The sequence below is a fragment of the Ranitomeya imitator genome, chromosome 2 (assembly GCF_032444005.1).
Source record: "Ranitomeya imitator isolate aRanImi1 chromosome 2, aRanImi1.pri, whole genome shotgun sequence".
NCBI lineage: Eukaryota > Metazoa > Chordata > Amphibia > Anura > Dendrobatidae > Ranitomeya > Ranitomeya imitator.
In genome coordinates, this window is record NC_091283.1 from 638386933 (window position 1) to 638410631 (window position 23699).

The 23699-nt window shown below is 46.4% G+C and overlaps 1 protein-coding gene across 1 annotated transcript in view; it reads right to left on the minus strand.

The window, feature by feature from the left end:
* LOC138665339 (oocyte zinc finger protein XlCOF29-like) overlaps window positions 1–13916 on the minus strand; it is a 34503-nt gene extending 20587 nt beyond the window's left edge. The window contains exon 1 of the mRNA XM_069752732.1: window positions 13899–13916. The gene's annotated coding sequence lies outside the window, so the exon portion shown is untranslated. The remainder of the gene's footprint in view (window positions 1–13898) is intronic.
* Window positions 13917–23699: the final 9783 nt, after the last annotated feature.

The window sequence follows — 23699 nt, forward strand, 5'->3', positions numbered from 1 at the left end:
AATCCCAACTCTAACCCTAACTTTAGCCCCAACCCTAGCCCTAACTTTAGCCCCAACCCTAACCCTAGCCCTAAGGCTACTTTCACACTTGCGTCGTTTGGCATTCCGTCGCAATCCGTCGTTTTGGACAAGAAACGGATCCTGCAAATGTGCCCGCAGGATGCGTTTTTTGCCCATAGACTTGCATTGCCGACGGATCGTGACGGATGGCCACACGTCGCGTCCGTCGTGCACTGGATCAGTTGTGTTTTGGCGGACCGTCGGCACAAAAAAAGTTCAATGAAACTTTTTTTGTACGTCGCATCCGCCATTTCTGACCGCGCATGCGTGGCCGTAACTCCGCCCCCTCCTCCCTAGGACATAGATTGGGCAGCGGATGCGTTGAAAAACTACAGCTGCTGCCCACGTTGTGCACAATTTTCACAACGTGCGTCGGTATGTCGGGCCGACGCTTTGCGACGGCCCTGTACCGACGTAAGTGTGAAAAAAGCCTAACCCTAAATTTAGCCCCAACCCTAACCCTAAATTTAGCCCCAACCCTAACCCTAAATTTAGCCCCAACCCTACCCCTAACCCTAACCCTACCCCTAACCCTAACCCTACCCCTAACCCTACCCCTCACATCAGAGGACAGAGAAATTAAAAAGAGATCGCGTTTTTTTTTTTTTTTGCGATCGCCGGTAAACGGTTAATTACCGGCGATCGCAAATGCGGGGTGGGTTAAAAAAACCCCGAATCATGTTCTCTGGGGTCTCGGCTACCCTCGGCAGCCGAGATCCCGGAGAAAATCCGACTCTGGGGGGCGCTATTCACTTTTTCCACAGCGCCGTTAATTAACGGCGCTGTGGTTTAAGTACCCTTAGCGGCCGCCGTTAAAAGGCGTATCGGCGGTCGCTAAGGGGTTAAATCACAGAGCTATGTCACACAAAATAGTTAGGCTTTGTGCACATGTTGCGGTTTTTGCAGCGGATCCGCAGCGGTTTTCCATGCGGTTTACAGTACCATGTTAACCTACGGAAAACAAAAACCGCTGTGCACACGCTGCGGAAAAAGCCGCGCGGAAACGCTGTGGAAAAAAAGAAGTAGCATGTCACTTCTTTCTGCGGATTCCGCAGCGGTTTTCAACCTGCACCAATAGGAAAGTGCAGTTGAAAACCCGCAGAGGAATCCACAGAAGAGACCGCGTGAAAATCCGCAGTGAAAACCGCAGTGATTTTGCACTGCGGATTTTCCAAATCCGCTGCGGAAAAATCCGCAGCAAAATCTGCAATGTGTGCACATAGCCTAAATAATTTAACTTTTCCAATTGTCTAATTTACATCAGCACAATTTTGGAAACAAACTTTTTGTTTTTATAGGAAGTTGTTAAAAGTTGACCAGCGATTTCTCATTTTTACAACACAAACTACAAAACCATTGTTTTTAGGGACCACCTCACATTTAAAGTCACTTTGAGGGGTGTACATGACAGAAAATGCCTGAAAGTGAGACCATTGTGCTCAATACCACATTCAAGAAGTTTATTAACCCTTTACGTGCTTCACAGAAACTGAAGCAATGTGGAAGGAAAAAATTTACATTTAACCTCTTATTACAAACATTTTACTTCAGAACTAATTTTTTTTTAATTTCCACAAGTGTAAAAAGAGAAAATGAACCACAAAATTCGTTGTGCAATTTCTCCTGAATACGCCGATGTCAGGATAAACCACTGTTTGGGTCGGCGGTAGACAGTTAATTAACGGCGATCGCAACCCAGGGGTTGGTAAAAACCGACCCGATTCATGTTCTCTGGGGTCTTGGCTACCCCCGGCAGCCGAGACCCCGGAGAAAATCCGTCTCTGGGGGGCGCTATACACTTTTTCCACAGCATCGTTAGCTATACACTTTTTTTTACAGCGCTTTTAATGGCGCTGTGGTTTAAGTACCCTTAACTACCCTTAACGTTAAAAGGCATACCGGCGGTCGTTAAGGGGTTAATATCTCAAGTTCCCTTAAAAAGTAATAATGTCCCAACAGCTCCTATGCACAGCATTATGTCCCCCACAACCCCCTATACACAACAAACTGTCCCCCACAGCCCACAATATACAGTATGATGTCCCCTATAGCTCCCTATATACACAGTATTATGGCCCCACAGCACCCTATATGCACAAAATAATGGCCCCACAGCTCTCTACGTACAGTATGATTTTCCCACAGCTCCCTATGTACAGTATAGTGACCTCACAACTCTATATACAGTATAATTCCCCCACATCTCCCTATATACAGTATAATGGCCCCCACAACTCTCTACAGTATAATGGCCCCCACAGCTCTCTATATACCGTATAATGGCCCCGCAGCTCCATATATTTTTTTTATATATATATTGTTAGCACTCACTGCATTTGTTAGGGGACACTCGCTTGGCACGGGATTCAAGCACACAGGCACGATTTTTTCACTTAACCCCTTTACCCCCAAGGTTGGTTTGCACCTTAATGACCAGGCCAATTTTTACAATTCTGACCACTGTCCCTTTATGAGGTTATAACTCTGGAACGCTTCAATGGATCCCAGTGATTCTGACAATGTTTTCTCGTGACATATTGTACTTCATGACAGTGGTAAAATTTATTTGATATTACCTGCATTTATTTCTGAAAAAAACATAAATTTGGCGAAAATTTTGCAATTTTCCAACTTTGAATTTCTATGCAATTAATTTACAGAGATATGTCACACAAAATACTTAATAAGTAACATTTCCCACATGTCTACTTTACATCAGCACAATTTTGGAACCAACATTTTTTTTTGTTAGGGAGTTATAAGGGTTAAAAGTTGACCAGCAATTTCTCATTTTTACAACACCATTTTTGTTTAGGGACCACATCTCATTTGAACTCATTTTAAGGGGTCTATATGATAGAAAATACCCAAGTGTGACACCATTCTAAAAACTGCACCCGTCAAGGTGCTCAAAATCACATTCAAGAAATTTATTAACCCTTTAGGTGTTTCACAGGAATTTTTGGAATGTTTAAATAAAAATGAACATTTAACTTTTTTTCACAAAAAATTTAATTCAGCTCCAATTTGTTTTATTTTACCAAGGGTAACAGATTAAAATGGACCTCAGAAGTTGTTGTACAATTTGTCCTGAGTACGCCGATACCCCATATGTGGGGGTAAACCACTGTTTGGGCGCATGGGAGAGCTCGGAAGGGAAGGAGCGCCGTTTGACTTTTCAATGCAAAATTGACAGGAATTATGGGACGCCATGTTGCGTTTGGAGAGCCACTGATGTGCCTAAACATTGAAACCTGTTATGATCCGGTGACCTTGGAGCCGCATGAATAATTTTCACTGGAGTAGGTGGTAACTGTACTGACCGCAAAACCTGATCTAACACCGCATCTAGAAGTAGCCGTGGGGTGTTCTTAACAAACCCTAGACAACTCGTCACAGCCGGAGGACTAAATACCCCTATAGATGGAAATAGGAATACTACCTTGCCTCAGAGCAGAATCCCAAAGGATAGGCAGTCCCCCACAAATATTGACTGTGAGTAGGAGAGGAAAGACACACACAGGCAGAAAACAGGATTTAGCAAAAGAGGCCACTCTAGCTAAAATAGGAAAGGATAGGACAGAATACTGTGCGGTCAGTATTAAAACCCTTCCAAAAATATCCACAGCAGATTATACAAAAAATTCCACCATCTAACTAAAGACGTGGAACGTATATCTGCAACTCCAGAGAATCCTACACACAGAGCAGAAATACAATCAAAAATCCACCACACAGCATGTGTGCCAAAGAAAAGAAAAACCAGACACTTATCTTTGCTGAATTGGCAGCTAAGCAGGAGAAACCAGGCATAGGTCCAAACACCTCCCAAAAACCATTGACAACTGGCAAGGACTAAAGAATCCTGCAAACCTAAATACCCCAGTCAGAATTGCAATCAGCAGATACACATGACCAGGACTGCAGCCCAGGGACAACTGCATTACCACCTACAACCACCGGAGGGAGCCCAAAAGCAGAATTCACAACAGAAACCCCCCACAAATGACACCATTTTGGAAAGTAGACCCCTAAGGAACTTATCTAGAGGTGTGGTGAGTGTTGTGAATTCAGTTGTCGGGCTCCCTCCTGTGGTCATGAATGGTACTTCGGCTGGTTCTGTCCATGGACTTCCTCTGGTGGGTGTTTCTGAGTTTCCTTCCACAGGTGACGAGGTTAATTCGTTAGCTGGCTGCTCTATTTAACTCCACTTAGATCTTTGCTCCATGCCACCTGTCAATGTTCCAGTATTGGTCTAATTCACTCCTGGATCGTTCTTGTGACCTGTCTTCCCAGCAGAAGCTAAGTTCCTGCTTGTATTTTCTTTGGTTTGCTATTTTTCTGTCCAGCTTGCCATTTTTATTGTTGTCTTGCTTGCTGGAAGCTCTGGGACGCAGAGGGAGCGCCTCCGCACCGTGAGTCGGTGCGGAGGGTCTTTTTGCGCCCTCTGCGTGGTCTTCTTGTAGGTTTTTGTGCTTACCGCAAAGCAACCTTTCCTATCCTCAGTCTGTTCAGTAAGTCGGGCCTCACTTTGCTAGATCTATTTCATCTCTGTGTTTGTATTTTCATCTTTACTCACAGTCATTATATGTGGGGGGCTGCCTTTTCCTTTGGGGAATTTCTCTGAGGCAAGGTAGGCTTTATTTTTCTATCTTTAGGGCTAGCTAGTTCCTTAGGCTGTGCCGAGTTGCATAGGGAGCGTTAGGAGCAATCCACAGCTATTTCTAGTGTGTTTGATAGGATTAGGGATTGCGGTCAGCAGAGTTCCCACGTCCCAGAGCTCGTCCTTTATTATCAGTAACTATCAGGTCATTCCGTGTGCTCTTAACCACCAGGTCCATTATTGTCCTGACCACCAGGTCATAACAGTACAGGTGGCCCAAAGTACTAATGCATCTCAATAGAGGGATAAGAGAAGTTCTGAGACCATTTTTTATCTTTGCAGTGTGTTTTGTCTCTCTTTTCCCCTTTACCTCTGGGTGGTTCAGGACACAGGTGTAAACATGGACATTCAAGGTCTGCCCTCTTGGATGGATAATCTCACTACAAGGGTACAAAACATTCAAGATTTTGTGGTTCAGAATCCGATGTCAGAGCCTAGGATTCCAATTCCTGATTTGTTTTTTGGTGATAGATCTAAGTTCTTGAATTTCAAAAATAATTGTAAATTGTTTCTTGCCTTGAAACCTCGCTCCTCAGGTGACCCTGTTCAACAAGTAAAGATCATTATTTCTTTGTTACGTGGTGACCCTCAAGACTGGGCATTTTCCCTTGCGCCAGGAGATCCGGCATTGCGTGATGTTGATGCGTTTTTCCTGGCGCTTGGATTGCTTTATGACGAACCTAATTCAGTGGATCAGGCAGAGAAAATCTTGCTGGCTCTATGTCAGGGTCAGGATGAAGCGGAGATATATTGTCAGAAGTTTAGAAAGTGGTCTGTGCTCACTCAGTGGAATGAATGTGCCCTGGCAGCAATCTTCAGAAAGGGTCTCTCTGAAGCCCTTAAGGATGTCATGGTGGGATTTCCCATGCCTGCTGGTCTGAATGAGTCTATGTCTTTGGCCATTCAGATCGATCGACGCTTGCGTGAGCGTAAAGCTGTGCACCATTTGGCGGTACTATCTGAGCATGGGCCTGAGCCTATGCAATGTGATAGGACTTTGACCAGAGCTGAACGGCAAGAACACAGACGTCGGAATGGGCTATGTTTTAACTGTGGTGATTCCACTCATGTTATCTCCGATTGTCCTAAGCGCACTAAGCGGTTCACTAGGTCTGCCACCATTGGTACGGTACAGTCTAAATTTCTATTGTCCGTTACTCTGATTTGCTCTTTGTCATCCTATTCTGTTATGGCATTTGTGGATTCAGGCGCTGCCCTGAATTTGATGGACTTGGAGTATGCTAGGCGCTGTGGTTTTTTCTTGGAGCCCTTGCAGTATCCTATTCCATTGAGAGGAATTGATGCTACGCCTTTGGCCAAGAATAAGCCCCAGTACTGGACCCAATTGACCATGTGCATGACTCCTGCACATCAGGAGGATATCCGCTTTCTGGTGTTGCATAATCTGCATGATGTTGTCGTTTTGGGGTTGCCATGGCTACAGGTTCATAATCCAGTATTGGACTGGAAATCTATGTCTGTGTCCAGCTGGGGTTGCCAGGGGGTACATGGTGATGTTCCATTTTTGTCTATTTCGTCTTCCACTCCTTCTGAAGTTCCAGAGTTTTTGTCGGATTATCGGGATGTATTTGATGAGCCCAAATCCAGTGCCCTACCTCCTCATAGGGATTGCGATTGTGCAATTAATTTGATTCCTGGTAGTAAGTTTCCTAAGGGCCGATTGTTCAATTTATCTGTGCCAGAACCCGCCGCTATGCGGAGTTATATAAAGGAATCCTTGGAGAAAGGCCATATTCGCCCGTCGTCATCACCATTAGGAGCAGGGTTCTTTTTTGTGGCCAAGAAGGATGGTTCTTTGAGACCTTGTATTGATTACCGCCTTCTTAATAAAATTACAGTCAAATTTCAGTATCCTTTGCCGTTGCTGTCTGATTTGTTTGCTCGTATTAAAGGGGCTAGTTGGTTCACCAAGATAGATCTTCGAGGGGCGTATAATCTTGTGCGTATTAAACAAGGCGATGAATGGAAAACAGCATTTAATACGCCCGAGGGCCATTTTGAGTACCTGGTTATGCCATTCGGGCTTTCCAATGCTCCATCAGTATTTCAGTCCTTTATGCATTACATCTTCCGAGAGTACCTGGATAAATTCCTGATTGTGTATTTGGATGATATTTTGGTATTTTCGGAAGATTGGGAGTCTCATGTGAAGTAGGTCAGAATGGTGTTCCAGGTCCTTCGTGCGAATTCCTTGTTTGTGAAGGGGTCAAAGTGTCTCTTTGGAGTTCAGAAGGTTTCATTTTTGGGGTTCATTTTTTCCCCTTCTACTATCGAGATGGACCCTGTTAAAGTCCAGGCCATTTACGATTGGACTCAGCCGACATCTGTGAAGAGCCTGCAAAAGTTCCTGGGCTTTGCTAATTTTTATCGGCGCTTCATCGCTAATTTTTCTAGTGTTGCTAAACCGTTGACTGATTTGACCAAGAAGGGTGCTGATGTGGTCAATTAGTCTTCTGCAGCTGTAGAGGCTTTTCAGGAGTTGAAGCGTCGTTTTTCTTCTGCCCCTGTGTTGTGCCAGCCAGATGTTTCGCTCCCGTTTCAGGTTGAGGTTGATGCTTCTGAGATTGGAGCAGGGGCTGTTTTGTCGCAAAGAAGTTCTGATGGCTCGGTGATGAAGCCATGTGCTTTCTTTTCTAGAAAGTTTTCGCCTGCTGAGCGTAATTATGATGTTGGTAATCGAGAGTTGTTGGCCATGAAGTGGGCATTCGAGGAGTGGCATCATTGGCTTGAAGGAGCCAAGCATCGCGTGGTGGTCTTGACAGATCACAAGAATTTGACTTATCTTGAGTCTGCCAAACGGTTGAATCCGAGACAGGCTCGATGGTCGTTATTTTTTTCACGTTTTGATTTTGTGGTTTCGTACCTTCCGGGCTCTAAGAATGTGAAGGCTGATGCCCTGTCAAGGAGTTTTGTGCCTGACTCTCCGGGTGTTCCTGAGCCGGCGGTTATTCTCAAAGAAGGGGTAATTTTGTCTGCCATCTCCCCTAATTTGCGGCAGGTGCTGCAAAAATTTCAGGCTGATAGACCTGACCGTTGCCCAGCGGAGAAACTGTTTGTCCCTGATAGATGGACTAGTAGAGTTATCTCTGAGATTCATTGTTCAGTGTTGGCTGGGCATCCTGGAATCTTTGGTACCAGAGATTTGGTGGATAGATCCTTTTGGTGGCCGTCTTTGTCACGGGATGTGCGTTCTTTTGTGCAGTCCTGTGGGACTTATGCTCGAGCTAAGCCCTGCTGTTCTCGTGCCAGTGGGTTGCTTTTGCCCTTGCCGGTCCCGAAGAGGCCCTGGACGCATATTTCTATGGATTTTATTTCGGATCTCCCCGTCTCTCAAAAGATGTTGGTCACTTGGGTGGTTTGTGATCGCTTCTCTAAGATGGTCCATTTGGTACCTTTGTCTAAATTGCCTTCCTCCTCTGATTTGCTGCCATTATTTTTCCAGCATGTGGTTCGTTTACATGGTATCCCGGAGAACATCGTTTCTGACAGAGGTTCCCAGTTTGTTTCGAGGTTTTGACGTTCCTTTTGTGCTAGGATGGGCATTGATTTGTCTTTTTCCTCGGCTTTCCATCCTCAGACAAATGGCCAAACCGAACGAACTAATCAAACTTTGGAAACATATCTGAGATGCTTTGTTTCTGCTGATCAGGATGATTGGGTGTCCTTTTTGCCATTGGCTGAGTTCGCCATTAATAATCGGGCCAGTTTGGCTACTTTGGTTTCGCCGTTTTTCTGCAATTCTGGTTTCCATCCTCATTTCTCTTCAGGGCAGGTTGAGTCTACGGACTGTCCTGGTGTAGGTACTGTGGTGGATAGGTTGCAGCAGATTTGGACTCATGTGGTGGACAATTTGACATTGTCCCAGGAGAAGGCTCAACGTTTCGCTAACCGCAGGTGCTGTGTGGGTCCCCGACTTCGTGTTGGGGATTTGGTTTGGTTGTCGTCTCGTTATGTTCCTATGAAGGTTTCCTCTCCTAAGTTTAAGCCTCGTTTCATTGGTCCGTATAAGATTTCTGAGGTTATCAATCCTGTGTCATTTCGTTTGGCCCTTCCTGCTTCTTTTGCCATCCATAATGTGTTCCATAGGTCGTTATTGCGGAGATACGTGGCGCCTGTGGTTCCATCCGTTGATCCTCCTGCCCCGGTGTTGGTTGAGGGGGAGTTGCAGTATGTGGTGGAGAAGATTTTGGATTCTCGTGTTTCGAGACGGAAACTCCAGTACCTGGTCAAGTGGAAGGGTTATGGTCAGGAAGATAATTCCTGGGTTTTTGCCTCTGATGTTCATGCTGCCGATCTGGTTCGTGCCTTTCATTTGGCTCATCCTGGTCGGCCTGGGGGCTCTGGTGAGGGTTCGGTGACCCCTCCTCAAGGGGGGGTATTGTTGTGAATTCTGTTGTCGGGCTCCCTCCTGTGGTCATGAATGGTACTTCGGCTGGTTCTGTCCATGGACTTCCTCTGGTGGGTGTTTCTGAGTTTCCTTCCACAGGTGACGAGGTTAATTTGTTAGCTGGCTGCTCTATTTAACTCCACTTAGATCTTTGCTCCATGCCACCTGTGTTGTGAATTCTGTGGTCAAGCTCCCTCCTGTGGTCATGAGTGGTACTTCGGCTGGTTCTGTCCATGAGCTTCCTTTGGTGGATGTGAGTGGGGCTGCGGCTTCTGAGTTTCCTTCCTCAGGTGACGAGGTTGGGTCGTTAGGTGCTGCTCTATTTAACTCCACCTAGTTCTTTGTTCCTGGCCTCCAGTCAATGTTCCAGTATTGGTCTTGCTCTCTCCTGGATCGTTCTTGTGGCCTGTCTGCCCTGCATAAGCTAAGTTCTGCTTGTGTTACTTTTGTTTGCTATTTTTTCTGTCCAGCTTGCTATATTGGTTTGTCTTGCTTGCTGGAAGCTCTGGGACGCAGAGGAAGCACCTCCGTACCGTTAGTCGGTGCGGAGGGTCTTTTTGCGCCCTCTGCGTGGTTGTTTGTAGGTTTTTGTGCTGACCGCAAAGCTATCTTTCCTATCCTCGGTCTATTCAGTAAGTCGGGCCTCACTTTGCTAAAATCTATTTAATCTCTGTGTTTGTATTTTCATCTTTACTCACAGTCATTATATGTGGGGGCTGCCTTTTCCTTTGGGGAATTTCTCTGAGGCAAGGTAGGCTTATTTTTCTATCTTCAGGGCTAGCTAGTTTCTCAGGCTGTGCCCGAGGCGCCTAGGTCTGGTCAGGAGCGCTCCACGGCTACCTCTAGTGTGGTGTGATAGGATTAGGGATTGCGGTCAGCAGAGTTCCCACGTCTCAGAGCTCGTCCTATGTGTTTAGCAACTATCAGGTCATTTTCTGTGATCGTATTCACCAGGTCCATTGTGGTTCTGAATCACCTGTTCATAACAGTACTGGAGGCCCAAAGTACTAATGCTTCTCAATAGAGGGAAAAGAGAAGTTCTGAGACCATTTTTTTTTCTCTGCACTGTGTTTTGTCTTTCTTTTCCCCTAGACATCAGGGTGGTTCAGAACACAGGTGTAGACATGGACATTCAGGGTCTGTCCTCTTTGATGGATAATCTCGCTATAAGTGTACAGAACATTCAAGATTTGGTGGTTCAGAATCCTAGGTTAGAACCTAAAATTCCTATTCCTGAGTTATTTTCTGGAGATAGAGCTAAGTTTCTGAATTTCAAAAATAATTGTAAACTATTTCTGGCTTTGAAACCCCGCTCCTCTGGTGACCCAGTTCAACAAGTAAGGATCATTATTTCTTTATTACGTGGCGACCCTCAAGACTGGGCATTTTCCCTTGCGCCAGGAGATCCTGCATTATGTGATATTGATGCGTTTTTTCTGGCGCTCGGGTTGCTTTATGATGAACCTAATTCAGTGGATCAGGCAGAGAAAATCTTGCTGGCTCTGTGTCAGGGTCAGGATGAGGTAGAGAGATATTGTCAGAAGTTTAGGAAGTGGTCTGTGCTCACTCAATGGAATGAATGTGCTCTGGCAGCAATTTTCAGAAAGGGTCTCTCTGAAGCCCTTAAGGATGTCATGGTGGGATTTCCTATGCCTGCTGGTCTGAATGAGTCTATGTCTTTGGCCATTCAGATCGATCGACGCTTACGTGAGCGTAAAACTGTGCACCATTTGGCGGTATTATCTGAGCATAAACCTTAGCCTATGCAATGTAATAGGACTTTGACCAGAGCTGAACGGCTAGAACACAGACGTCGGAATGGGCTATGTTTTTACTGTGGTGATTCCACTCATGCTATCTCCGATTGTCCTAAGCGCACTAAGCGGTTCGCTAGGTCTGCCACCATTGGTACGGTACAGTCAAAATTTCTTTTGTCCGTTACTTTGATCTGCTATTTGTCATCCTATTCTGTCATGGCATTTGTGGATTCAGGCGCTGCCCTGAATTTGATGGACTTGGAGTTTGCTAGGCGCTGTGGGTTTTTCTTGGAGCCCTTGCAGCATCCTATTCCACTGAGAGGAATTGATGCTACGCCTTTGGCCAAGAATAAGCCTCAGTATTGGACCCAACTGACCATGTGCATGGCTCCTGCGCATCAGGAGGATATTCGCTTTTTGGTGTTGCAGAATCTGCATGATGTGGTCGTGTTGGGGTTGCCATGGCTACAAGTCCATAACCCAGTATTGAATTGGAAATCTATGTCTGTGTCCAGCTGGGGTTGTCAGGGGGTACATGGTGATGTTCCATTTCTGTCTATTTCATCATCCACCCCTTCTGAGGTCCCAGAGTTCTTGTCAGATTACCGGGATGTATTTGATGAGCCCAAGTCCAATGCCCTACCTCCGCATAGGGATTGTGAGTGTGCTATTGAATTGATTCCTGGTAGTAAGTTTCCTAAAGGTCGACTGTTTAATTTGTCTGTACCTGAGCACCAGGGGCGGACACAGACAGCTTAGGGCCCCTGTGCAAGTAATGTATCTGGGCCCCCCCTCCTTTCATCGCGACCAAGCTACAGATATACATATTTTTTTTACAGTCTCCTCTCATATATATTGCCGCCCCTTATTACACAGTGCTCTCTCTTTATGTATAGCACCGTCCCTTATCATATAGTTCCCTCTTGTTATGTACAGCACCGTCCCTTACATATCAGATTCTCATTATTTTTGTTATTTATATCTCCCTGTTCTTTATTACATATCATCCACTCCTGTTAGATATAAACTGAAATGATGGCTGATGGAGCATCGGAAAGCTTCTTTTGTGATGGATGCAGCTGATGGACTGGTCTTCTGGTCAGATGCTGCTCCCTCAGCAGTCATTTTACAGGAGAGGACACCATGCAATAAAGAGAAGACGCTGTGAATAACAAAAATAATGAGAATACTCAATTTAAGGGACGGTGCTGTAGATGACAAGAGATGATACTGTGTAATAATGGACGGCGCTCCACATAACAGAACGCCATTAGTGATGAGCGAATATACTCGTTACTTGAGATTTCTTGAGCACGCTCGGGTGTTCTCCAAGTATTTTTCAGTGCTCGGAGATTTAGATTTTCTTGCCGCAGCTGAATGATTTACATCTGTTAGCCAGCATAAGTACATGTGGAAATTCCCTAGCAACCAGGCAACCCCCACATGTACTTATGCTGGCTAACAGATGTAAATCATTCACCTGTGGCAAAGAAAACTAAATCTCCGAGCTCTAAAAAATACTTGGCGGAACCGAGAGCATGCTCGAGAAATCTCGAGTAACGAGTATATTCGCTCATAACTAGACGCTATATAATAAAGGACGGCACCATACATAAATAGAGAGGATGTTAAGGGACGGGAGGGTACCGGTACCGCAGATGCGATTTCAGGATACAGACACCGCCGAAGCAGTCACAGGAAGCGAGCACTAATATCAGTACACAGGGTATGGGATATGGGATACTATATCAGACTAGGGATGGGGGACCTGGTAACATACAGTTGCATACATACCTAACATACTGTTACTATAGGGATTGCTCAGGCACCTCCCTACTGGGGAGGGTGCCCTATATACAGGATGTCTCCACACTTTTGGCTGGGAGACACGTTGCAAGTGAACACACATTTAGCTATATGCCTCCCAGCTGAGCATTTACCATGTAAACGTGCTGCCCCTTTTAGAACAGGGGAGTGCGCACACATGCACCCTAGGCACGCCATCGGGACACAGTGCAGCATGCATAGTGGAGGTAGAAGGCAGGAGCATGCTGGAGACAGTGCCATGGGCCGGGGAGTAAGCTGATGTCCCTGCATGGAGGGAGGAAAGGACACCATGTCAGGCATAGCGCTACATGCCCTTTTCTCTGATAATTTGTCTTGTTCTTCTGCAACACATGAAAAAACCCAGATTCTACTCAGTATATAACATAGCCCACGTAGTATATTGCACAGCCACGCAGTATATAACACAGCCAATGCAGTATATAACACAGCGATGTAGTATATAGCACAGGCCACAGTATAAAACACAGCCCACGCAGTATATTAGCACAGCGACGCAGTATATAACACAGCCACGTAGTATATAACACAGCCACGTAGTATATGACAGCGCACGCAGTATATGACAGCGCACGTAGTATATAGCAATGTCTGCACCATATTCCTGTTAAAAAAAAACACAATTAAAATAAAAAATAGTTGTATACTCACCCTCCGGTGGCTCCCGGATCTAGCGCAGGGCTTTAGCGATGCTCCTCGCGACGCTCCGTTCCCAGTAATGCTTTGCGGCAATAACCTGTGATAATGTATCGGTCTTGCGAGACCACTACGTTGTGATCTCGGCTCATTGCTGCAATCCATTCTTGGCACCGGAGCTCGATGAGTGGGAAGGCTGGTGCGGACGCCGGAAGGTGAGAATATAATGTTTTTTTTTAATTATTATTTTTAACATTATACGTTTTTACTATTGATCCTGCATAGGCAGCATCAATAGCAAAAAGTGAAGCAGTGTTTAACTCCCGCCCCAATATTGCTGATTGGTTGCAGCCGGCCGCGACCAATCAGCGACCCAGGATTTCCGTTACGGAAGTTACAGACAGACAGACGGAAGTACCCCTCAGGCAATTATATATATATACTTATATATAGACTTTTACAAACAGGTGCATAGAAGTATGGTAATACACATAGGTGATAGTAAGTCTGTACACATTTTGTTACTTACACATGCCGTCCCTCTGGCAGGTGCATTCTCCCATCTCCAGCAGCTCCATCCTGGGGGTCTTCAGTCCTCCATCAGCAATTACTGGCCAGATCTCCAGCTCTCGCCAGTCCTCCTGCCTCTTCACTACCTCTGATAGCTGCAGAGAGTACTCCCCGTAGTCAGTGGATCTGAGACTTCTTCCTCCTGAGAAGTTCTGTCAGGTGTCTGACCCATGTGAACATCGGCCATCACATCAACCTCCTCTTCCCCCCGTAGCCACTTACCAACCCTGTACTGAGGGGTCTTTACTGAGGAATGGCTCCACTGGCCACTCAAGCAGCATTCACACTGTAGCTCCTGCATCTGAATGGGCCAGTGCAGTAGTTTTTCAATAAAGCCCCCTCAGTACAGGAGGTGGAGGTAGCTACAGGGGGCAGGGGGGATTGATGTGATAGCTCATGTGAACATTGATCAAGCAGTTTAGTTGACAGAACTGCTCAGGAGGCAGCAGAGGTGACAGATGTACTGACTGCTCAGAGGCTGGTCCCATCAGCAGTCAGAGGCAGTGAGGAGGAGGCAGGAGACAGGACTGGCTGAGATCAGCCATACTTACCAGCCTGTTCCTGCCTGCCCTGCATGAACCAGGAAGAGAAGCTGCAGGCGTGTCCAAGGATTCCAGGGGGCGTGTCCAGTGATCCCGGGCTCCTTCATCATATCATAGAGCCAGCGGCTGCATCTACACTCAGAGCCAGAGGAGAGGAGGAAGGGGCCCCTCTCTGACAGCAAAAGACTCAGGTACGGCCCCTTCCTCTCCTCTTAGTGTAGATGCAGCCGCTGGCTCTATGAGAGAGTAAGATATTTGAGCAGCTGATCGGGCCCCCTGTCCTCCTGGGCCCCTGTGCAGCTGCACAGGCTGAACATGCGGTGTGTCCGCCCATGCTGAGCACGCCGCTATGCGGAGTTACGTAAAGGAATCCTTGGAGAAGGGTCATATTCGCCCGTCGTCGTCGCCATTGGGGGCAGGGTTCTTTTTGTGGCCAAGAAGGATGGTTCGTTGAGACCTTGTATTGATTACCGCCTTCTAAATAAAATCACAGTCAAATTTCAGTACCCCTTGCCGCTGCTGTCTGATTTGTTTGCTCGGATTAAGGGGGCTAGTTGATTCACCAAGATAGATCTTCGTGGTGCGTATAATCTTGTGCGTATTAAACAGGGTGATGAATGGAAAACAGCATTTAATACGCCCGAGGGCCATTTTGAGTACCTGGTTATGCCATTCGGACTTTCCAATGCTCCATCAGTATTTCAGTCCTTTATGCATGACATCTTCCGAGAGTACCTGGATAAATTCCTGATTGTATACTTGGATGATATTTTGGTCTTCTCGGATGATTGGGAGTCCCACGTGAAGCAGGTTAGAATGGTGTTCCAGGTCCTGCGTGCGAATTCTTTGTTTGTGAAGGGGTCAAAGTGTCTCTTTGGTGTTCAGAAGGTTTCATTTTTGGGTTTCATTTTTTCCCCTTCTACTATCGAGATGGACCCTGTTAAAGTTCAGGCCATTTATGATTGGACTCAGCCGACATCTCTGAAGAGTCTGCAAAAGTTCCTGGGCTTTGCTTATTTTTATCGTCGCTTCATCAATAATTTTTCTAGTATTGCTAAACCGTTGACTGATTTAACCAAGGAGGGTGCTGATGTGGTCAATTGGTCTTCTGCTGCTGTGGAAGCTTTTCAGGAGTTGAAGTGTCGTTTTTCTTCTGCCCCTGTCTTGTGCCAGCCAGATGTTTCGCTCCCGTTCCAGGTCGAGGTGGATGCTTCTGAAATTGGAGCAGGGGCTGTTTTGTCGCAAAGAAGTTCTGATGGCTCGGTGATGAAACCATGTGCCTTCTTTTCCAGGAAGTTTTCGCCTGCTGAGCGTAATTATGATGCTGGCAATCGAGAGTTGCTGGCCATGAAGTGGGCATTCGAGGAGTGGCGTCATTGGCTTGAAGGAGCTAAGCATCGCGTGGTGGTCTTGACTGATCACAAGAACTTGACTTATCTCGAGTCTGCCAAATGGTTGAATCCTAGACAGGCTCGTTGGTTGCTGTTTGTCTCCCGTTTTGACTTTGTGGTTTCGTACCTTCCGGGCTCTAAGAATGTGAAGGCGGATGCCCTGTCTAGGAGTTTTGTGCCCGACTCTCCGGGTTTGCCTGAGCCGGCGGGTATTCTCAAAGAGGGGGTAGTTTTGTCTGCCATCTCCCCTGATTTGCGGCGGGTGCTGCAAAAATTTCAGGCTAATACACCTGACCGTTGCCCAACGGAGAAACTGTTTGTCCCTGATAAATGGACGAGTAGAGTTATCTCTGAGGTTCATTGTTCGGTGTTGGCTGGTCATCCTGGAATCTTTGGTACCAGAGATTTGGTGGCTAGATCCTTTTGGTGGCCGTCTCTGTCGCGGGATGTGCGTTCGTTTGTGCAGTCCTGTGGGATTTGTGCTCGGGCTAAGCCCTGCTGTTCTCGTGCCAGTGGGTTGCTTTTGCCCTTGCCGGTCCCGAAAAGGCCCTGGACACATATCTCTATGGATTTTATTTCGGATCTCCCCATCTCTCAAAAGATGTCGGTCATTTGGGTGGTTTGTGATCGCTTCTCTAAGATGGTCCATTTGGTACCCTTGTCTAAGTTGCCCTCCTCCTCTGATTTGGTGCCATTGTTTTTCCAGCATGTGGTTCGTTTACATGGCATTCCGGAGAACATCGTTTCTGACAGGGGTTCCCAGTTTGTTTCTAGGTTTTGGCGAGCCTTTTGTGCTAGGATGGGCATTGATTTGTCTTTTTCCTCGGCTTTCCATCCTCAGACAAATGGCCAAACTGAACGAACCAATCAGACCTTGGAAATATATCTGAGATGTTTTGTTTCTGCTGATCAGGATGATTGGGTGTCCTTTTTGCCTTTGGCTGAGTTTGCCCTTAATAATCGGGCCAGCTCGGCTACTTTGGTTTCGCCGTTTTTCTGCAATTCTGGTTTCCATCCTCGTTTCTCTTCAGGGCAGGTTGAGTCTTCGGACTGTCCTGGTATGGATACTGTGGTGGATAGGTTGCAGCATATTTGGACTCATGTAGTGGACAATTTTACATTGTCCCAGGAGAAGGCTCAACGTTTCGCTAACCGCAGGCGCTGTGTGGGTCCCCGACTTCGTGTTGGGGATTTGGTTTGGTTGTCATCTCGTTATATTCCTATGAAAGTTTCCTCTCCTAAGTTTAAGCCTCGTTTCCTTGGTCCGTATAGGATTTCTGAGGTTCTTAATTCTGTGTCTTTTCGTTTGACCCTTCCAGCTTCTTTTTCCATCCATAATGTATTCCATAGGTCATTGTTGTGGAGATACGTGGCACCTGTGGTTCCATCCGTTGACCCTCCTGCCCCGGTCTTGGTTGAGGGGGAGTTGGAGTATATAGTGGAGAAGATTTTGGATTCTCGTATTTCGAGACGGAAACTCCAGTACCTGGTTAAGTGGAAGGGTTATGGTCAGGAAGATAATTCCTGGATCTTTGCCTCTGATGTTCATGCTGCCGATCTGGTTCGTGCCTTTCATTTGGCTCATCCTGGTCGGCCTGGGGGCTCTGGTGAGGGTTCGGTGACCCCTCCTCAAGGGGGGGTACTGTTGTGAATTCTGTGGTCAAGCTTCCTCCTGTGGTCATGAGTGGTACTTCGGCTGGTTCTGTCCATGAGCTTCCTTTGGTGGATGTGAGTGGGGCTGCGGCTTTTGAGTTTCCTTCCTCAGGTGACGAGGTTGGGTCGTTAGGTGCTGCTCTATTTAACTCCACCTAGTTCTTTGTTCCTGGCCTCCAGTCAATGTTCCAGTATTGGTCTTGCTCTCTCCTGGATCGTTCTTGTGGCCTGTCTGCCCTGCATAAGCTAAGTTCTGCTTGTGTTACTTTTGTTTGCTATTTTTTCTGTCCAGCTTGCTATATTGGTTTGTCTTGCTTGCTGGAAGCTCTGGGGCGCAGAGGAAGCACCTCCGTACCGTTAGTCGGTGCGGAGGGTCTTTTTGCGCCCTCTGCGTGGTTGTTTGTAGGTTTTTGTGCTGACCGCAAAGCTATCTTTCCTATCCTCGGTCTATTCAGTAAGTCGGGCCTCACTTTGCTAAAATCTATTTCATCTCTGTGTTTGTATTTTCATCTTTACTCACAGTCATTATATGTGGGGGCTGCCTTTTCCTTTGGGGAATTTCTCTGAGGCAAGGTAGGCTTATTTTTCTATCTTCAGGGCTAGCTAGTTTCTCAGGCTGTGCCCGAGGCGCCTAGGTCTGGTCAGGAGCACTCCACGGCTACCTCTAGTGTGGTGTGATAGGATTAGGGATTGCGGTCAGCAGAGTTCCCACGTCTCAGAGCTCGTCCTATGTGTTTAGCAACTATCAGGTCATTTTCTGTGCTCGCATTCACCAGGTCCATTGTGGTTCTGAATCACCTGTTCATAACACACCTGTCAATGTTCCAGTATTGGTCTAGTTCACTCCTGGATCGTTCTTGTGACCTGTCTTCCCAGCAGAAGCTAAGTTCCTGCTTGTATTTTCTTTGGTTTGCTATTTTTCTGTCCAGCTTGCTATTTTTATTGTCTGAGGACTAAATACCCCTAAAGATGGAAATAGGAAAACTATCTTGCCTCAGAGTAGACCCCCAAAGGATAGGCAGCCCCCCACAAATATTGACTGTGAGTTGGAGAGGAAAAGACACACGCAGGCAGAAAACAGGCTTAGCAAATGAGGCCCCTTCTAGCTAAATAGAAAAGGACAGGACAGAGTTCTGTGCGGTCAGTAATAAAACCCTTCCAAAATATCCACAGCAGAAAATACAAAAACTCCACCATCTAACTAAAGACGTGGAGAGTATAACTGCAACTCCAGAGAATCCAACCAGACTGGCCAGGCCAGGCAGAGATCCAATACTTCCAAAGAAACATTGACAACTGGCCAGGGCTAATGAATCCTGCACACTTAAATATCCCAGTCAGAACAGCAATTAGCTGATACACCTGGCCAGTGCTGTGACTCAGAGACAACTGCATTCCCACCTACAACCACTGGAGGGAACCCAAGAGCAGAATTCACAACAGTACCCCCTCCTTGAGGAGAGGTCACCGAACCCTCACCAGGACCTCCAGGACGATTAGGATGAGCCAGATGAAAGGTACGGACCAAATCAGCAGCATAGACATCAGAGGCAAAAACCCAAGAATTATCCTCCTGGCCATAACCCTTCCATTTGACAAGGTACTGAAGCTTCCGCCTCGAAAAACGGGAATCCAAAATCTTCTCAACAACATATTCCAACTCCCCATCAACCAACACAGGGGCCGGAGGATAAACAGAGGGAACAACGGGCTCCACATATTTCCTGTTATGGACCTGGTGGTTAGGAGCACCCGGCACGACCTAATAGTTAAACTCACACAGGACAAGCTCTGGGATGTGGGAGCTCTGCTGACCGCAGGCCCTAATCCTATCACAACAACTAGAAATAGCCGTGGAGCGTTCCTGACTCTCCCTAGACGCCTCTTCACAGCCTAAGAGCTAGCTAGCCCTAGAGATAGAAAATAAAGCCTACCTTGCCTCAGAGAAATTCCCCAAAGGAAAAGGCAGCCCCCCACATATATTGACTGTGAGTAAAGATGAAAGTCACAAACACAGAAATGAAACAGGATTCAGCAAAGGGAGGCCAGACTTACTAAACAGACAGAGGATAGGAAAGGTATCTTTGCGGTCAGCACAAAAAACTACAAAAGACCACGCAGAGTGTGCAAAAAAGACCTCCGCACCGACTAACGGTGCGGAGATGCCACTCTGCATCCCAGAGCTTCCAGCTAGCAAGACAAAATCATGATAACCAGCTTGACAAGGAAACAATGAACAAATAATAACTATCAGGAACTTAGCTTCTGCTGGAGAAGACAGGTCACCAGAAAGATCCAAGAGCGAACTGAACCAATGCAGGAACATTGACAGCTGGCATGGAGTAACGATCTGAGTGGAGTTAAATAGAGCAGCCAACCAAAGGATAAACCACGTCACCTGTGTAAGGAACCTCAGAAGCAGCAGCTTCACTCGCAGCCACCAGAGGGAGTCCATGGACAGAACTCGCCGAAGTACCATTCACGACCACAGGAGGGAGTTCGACAACAGAATTCACAACAGTACCCCCCCTTGAGGAGGGGTCACCAAACCATCACCAGATCCCCCAGGCCGATCAGGATGAGCCAAATGAAAGGCACGAACTAGATCGGCAGCATGAACATCAGAGGCAAAAACCCAGGGTGCACTCTAGCCTGCCTGTCCCCACATGGCACCAACCCGTGATCTCTTCATGCATCCCATTCTTCTCACTAGACACTCCCTTAGGTCCTACATTAACTGTAGATCTAGGGATGTGATCTATGCCCTTATCTGCCCTTGCAGGATGGTTTATGTTGGGCAGACCACCGAAGAACTTAGGAAGCGGGCCCAAAAACATATCTCTACAATACACTTGGCAGCATCGGATCAGAGAAAGGGCAAGGCTCTCACCCCAGTGGCTGAACATTTTTTGGTCAAACATGGAGGTTCTTCAGCTAATTTGAAGGTGGTGGGTCTGCAGAAACTTGTCCCCAATGAGAGAGGGGGGGATAAACGTAGGCTCCTTCTCCAAATTGAGTCCAAATGGATCTTCAAGTTACATACAGTGGCCCCCGCGGGCTTAAATGAGGAACTCCTTTTTACGGGGTTCCTGGGACAGTAGATCCATTTTTATGGAGTTGCAGTCGGTATAACATCATTTCTCCCTATGTCGTTCGATCGGCCTATGGATTTGAAGATATGGTCCGTCTCTCTTTACCTCTGTTTGTTCTTTTGTCTTTTTGCTTCTAGTCATCTATTGGGCCGTGATTCGCTTGTACCTGCCCCATGGGATTTTGCAGTCATTATGGATGCTGTTCCATCCTGTTCATCACTATACTGGAGTACAAGTTACTTAGGACGCACATTTACCATGGATTAAGGATGGATCTACACTGGATTTCTCTATTTAAATGGATTATAGCCATTGGATCCACCTTATGTGGAATGGGACGTCTACAATAGATCTACTTAGATCAAGCTACCCGTATCATCTTTTTTATTTATAGGCTGTCGGACTTCTCCTGTACATGATCTGTGCTTTCCTTGCTTCGGGTCAATTTTCATTGCTACGTGTTACATTGCCTGGGGATCTTCAATCTGCTAGGCGAAAGCCAATAAGGACACTTATCATCTTTCTTTACGCCAATCAGTGGAGGACTATTGTGCGTGTGAAGAATCGCTTCTATGGATATACATAAGAGACACTTTGGACTCATATTTTGAGTTCTCTTTATTAGCACATAGGCTTCAATTCAATATTATGGGTCTAATATTATAAATATGTGTGTCTTTTGGTAACATGCTTTTCTTTTTAGGTCCGGTCCGTTGTCCAGGAGTTTCTTATTGTGATATATTGTTATCCATCTTCACATGTACCCTATCACCCATCTATTAGGTTCCCTCAGGGGGTGTCATGGTATGCCTACATTGACTATTTCCTTCCTCTCTCTCTGTTCCTGGGGGGGGGTTTGCCTTCCACCGTACATTTTCTGTTCTTTGCTTCATGTATTCCGGCACTCTGCCCGTTCCATTGGGGCTCTGCTCTCTTGGCGAATGCGCAGTGCGGCTCGAGCATGGAGCCGCGTCTGCGCGTGCGCCGGCTCTGTCCTACGGAGGCCTCCGTACATCTTTTCCTCTTTCATACGCGGCTGCACTTCTACTCCGCCTCCTCCTTTCTGCCTCGTGGAGTAGCACACCGGTATGTAATTACACAGTTGTATGCTCCTATTTATATGTGGGTTGAGCACCACATACACCACTTCCCCTGACGAAGCCGCTGCGGCGGCGATACGCGTGAGGCTCTGCTTTTACACCCCCTCCTGACCACTGGCTGGCCATTCATGGCATGTGGCTCTGCAGCTATATCTTTATCTTCTGACCCTCTGGTTCGAATCCATCATGTCTTTAGACCCAGCTGAGTATGTATTCGGCGGCATGCCGATTTCATAGATCTTCCACAGGGGAGCTTTGCTCTACTTACTTAGGTCATATCTTATCTGGGTCACATTTTTTGGTTACTCACTTATTATTAACTCTGCCATTTTTTTGGGGAATACATAATTGACAATGTATTTTGATTTCTGTATTCTGTGTACCTTGGTTTACATATGATATTACATTATATTACATTGCTCCCTTGTATGGTATATTTAGGTCTATTGGCATATGTAATAATATATTTAGGATGGTCGGATGTTATACATTATATATGGATTGCTGTTTACCTATCAGGATATATTGGGGTGTTTTACACATGGTTGTATTTTAAATGTTTTTAAGTGTTTTTTTGTGGTGTTCAATAAGCATGTTTTGGTATTTTTGTTACATGGTTGTGCAGGCCTGATTTAGTCCATTCTTTTTTTCTTCCTTTTACGTACGATGGCAAAAGAAGCTGGAAGGTCCAAACGAAATGACACAGGATTAAGAACTTCAGAAATCTTATATGGCCCAATGAAACGAGGCTTAAACTTAGGAGAGGAAACCTTCATAGGAACATGACGAGATGACAACCAAACCAAATCCCCAACACGAAGTCGGGGACCAACACAGCACCGGCGGTTAGCGAAACGTTGAGCCTTCTCCTGGGACAATGTCAAATTGTCCATCACATGAGTCCAAATCTGCTGCAACCTGTCCACCACCGTATCCACACCAGGACAGTCCGAAGGCTCAACCTGCCCTGAAGAGAAACGAGGATGGAAACCAGAATTACAGAAAAAAGGAGAAACTAAAGTAGCTGAGCTGGCCCGATTATTAAGGGCGAACTCAGCCAAAGGCAAGAAGGACACCCAATCATCCTGATCAGCAGAAACAAAGTATCTCAGATATGTTTCCAAAGTCTGATTAGTTCGTTCGGTTTGGCCATTAGTCTGAGGATGGAAAGCCGAAGAAAAAGACAAATCAATGCCCATCTGAGCACAAAAGGAACGCCAAAACCTCGAAACAAACTGGGAACCTCTGTCCGAGACGATGTTCTCTGGAATGCCATGCAAACGAACCACATGCTGGAAAAACAATGGCACCAAATCAGAGGAGGAAGGCAATTTAGACAAAGGTACCAAATGGACCATCTTAGAGAAGCGATCACAAACCACCCAAATGACCGACATCCTTTGAGACACAGGGAGATCAGAAATAAAATCCATGGAAATATGCGTCCAGGGCCTCTTCGGGACCGGCAGGGGCAAAAGCAACCCACTGGCACGAGAACAGCAGGGCTTAGCCCGAGCACAAGTCCCACAGGACTGCACAAAAGAACGCACATCCCGTGACAAAGAAAGCTACCAAAAGGATCTAGCCACCAAATCTCTAGTACCAAAGATTCCAGGAATGACCAGCCAACACCGAACAATGAACCTCAGAGATAACTCTACTAGTCCATCTATCAGGGACAAACAGTTTCTCCATAGGACAACGGTCAGGTCTATCAGCCTGAAACTTCTGCAGCACGCGCCGCAAATCAGGGGAGATGGCAGACAAAATTACCCCCTCTTTAAGAATACCCGCCGGCTCCGGAACACCCGGAGAGTCGGGCACAAAACTCCTTGACAGGGCATCAGCCTTCACATTCTTAGATCCCAGAAGGTATGAAACCACAAAATCAAAACGGGAGAAAAAGAGCGACCATCGAGACTGTCTAGGATTCAACTGTTTGGTAGACTCGAGATGAGTCAAATTCTTGTGATCCGTCAAGA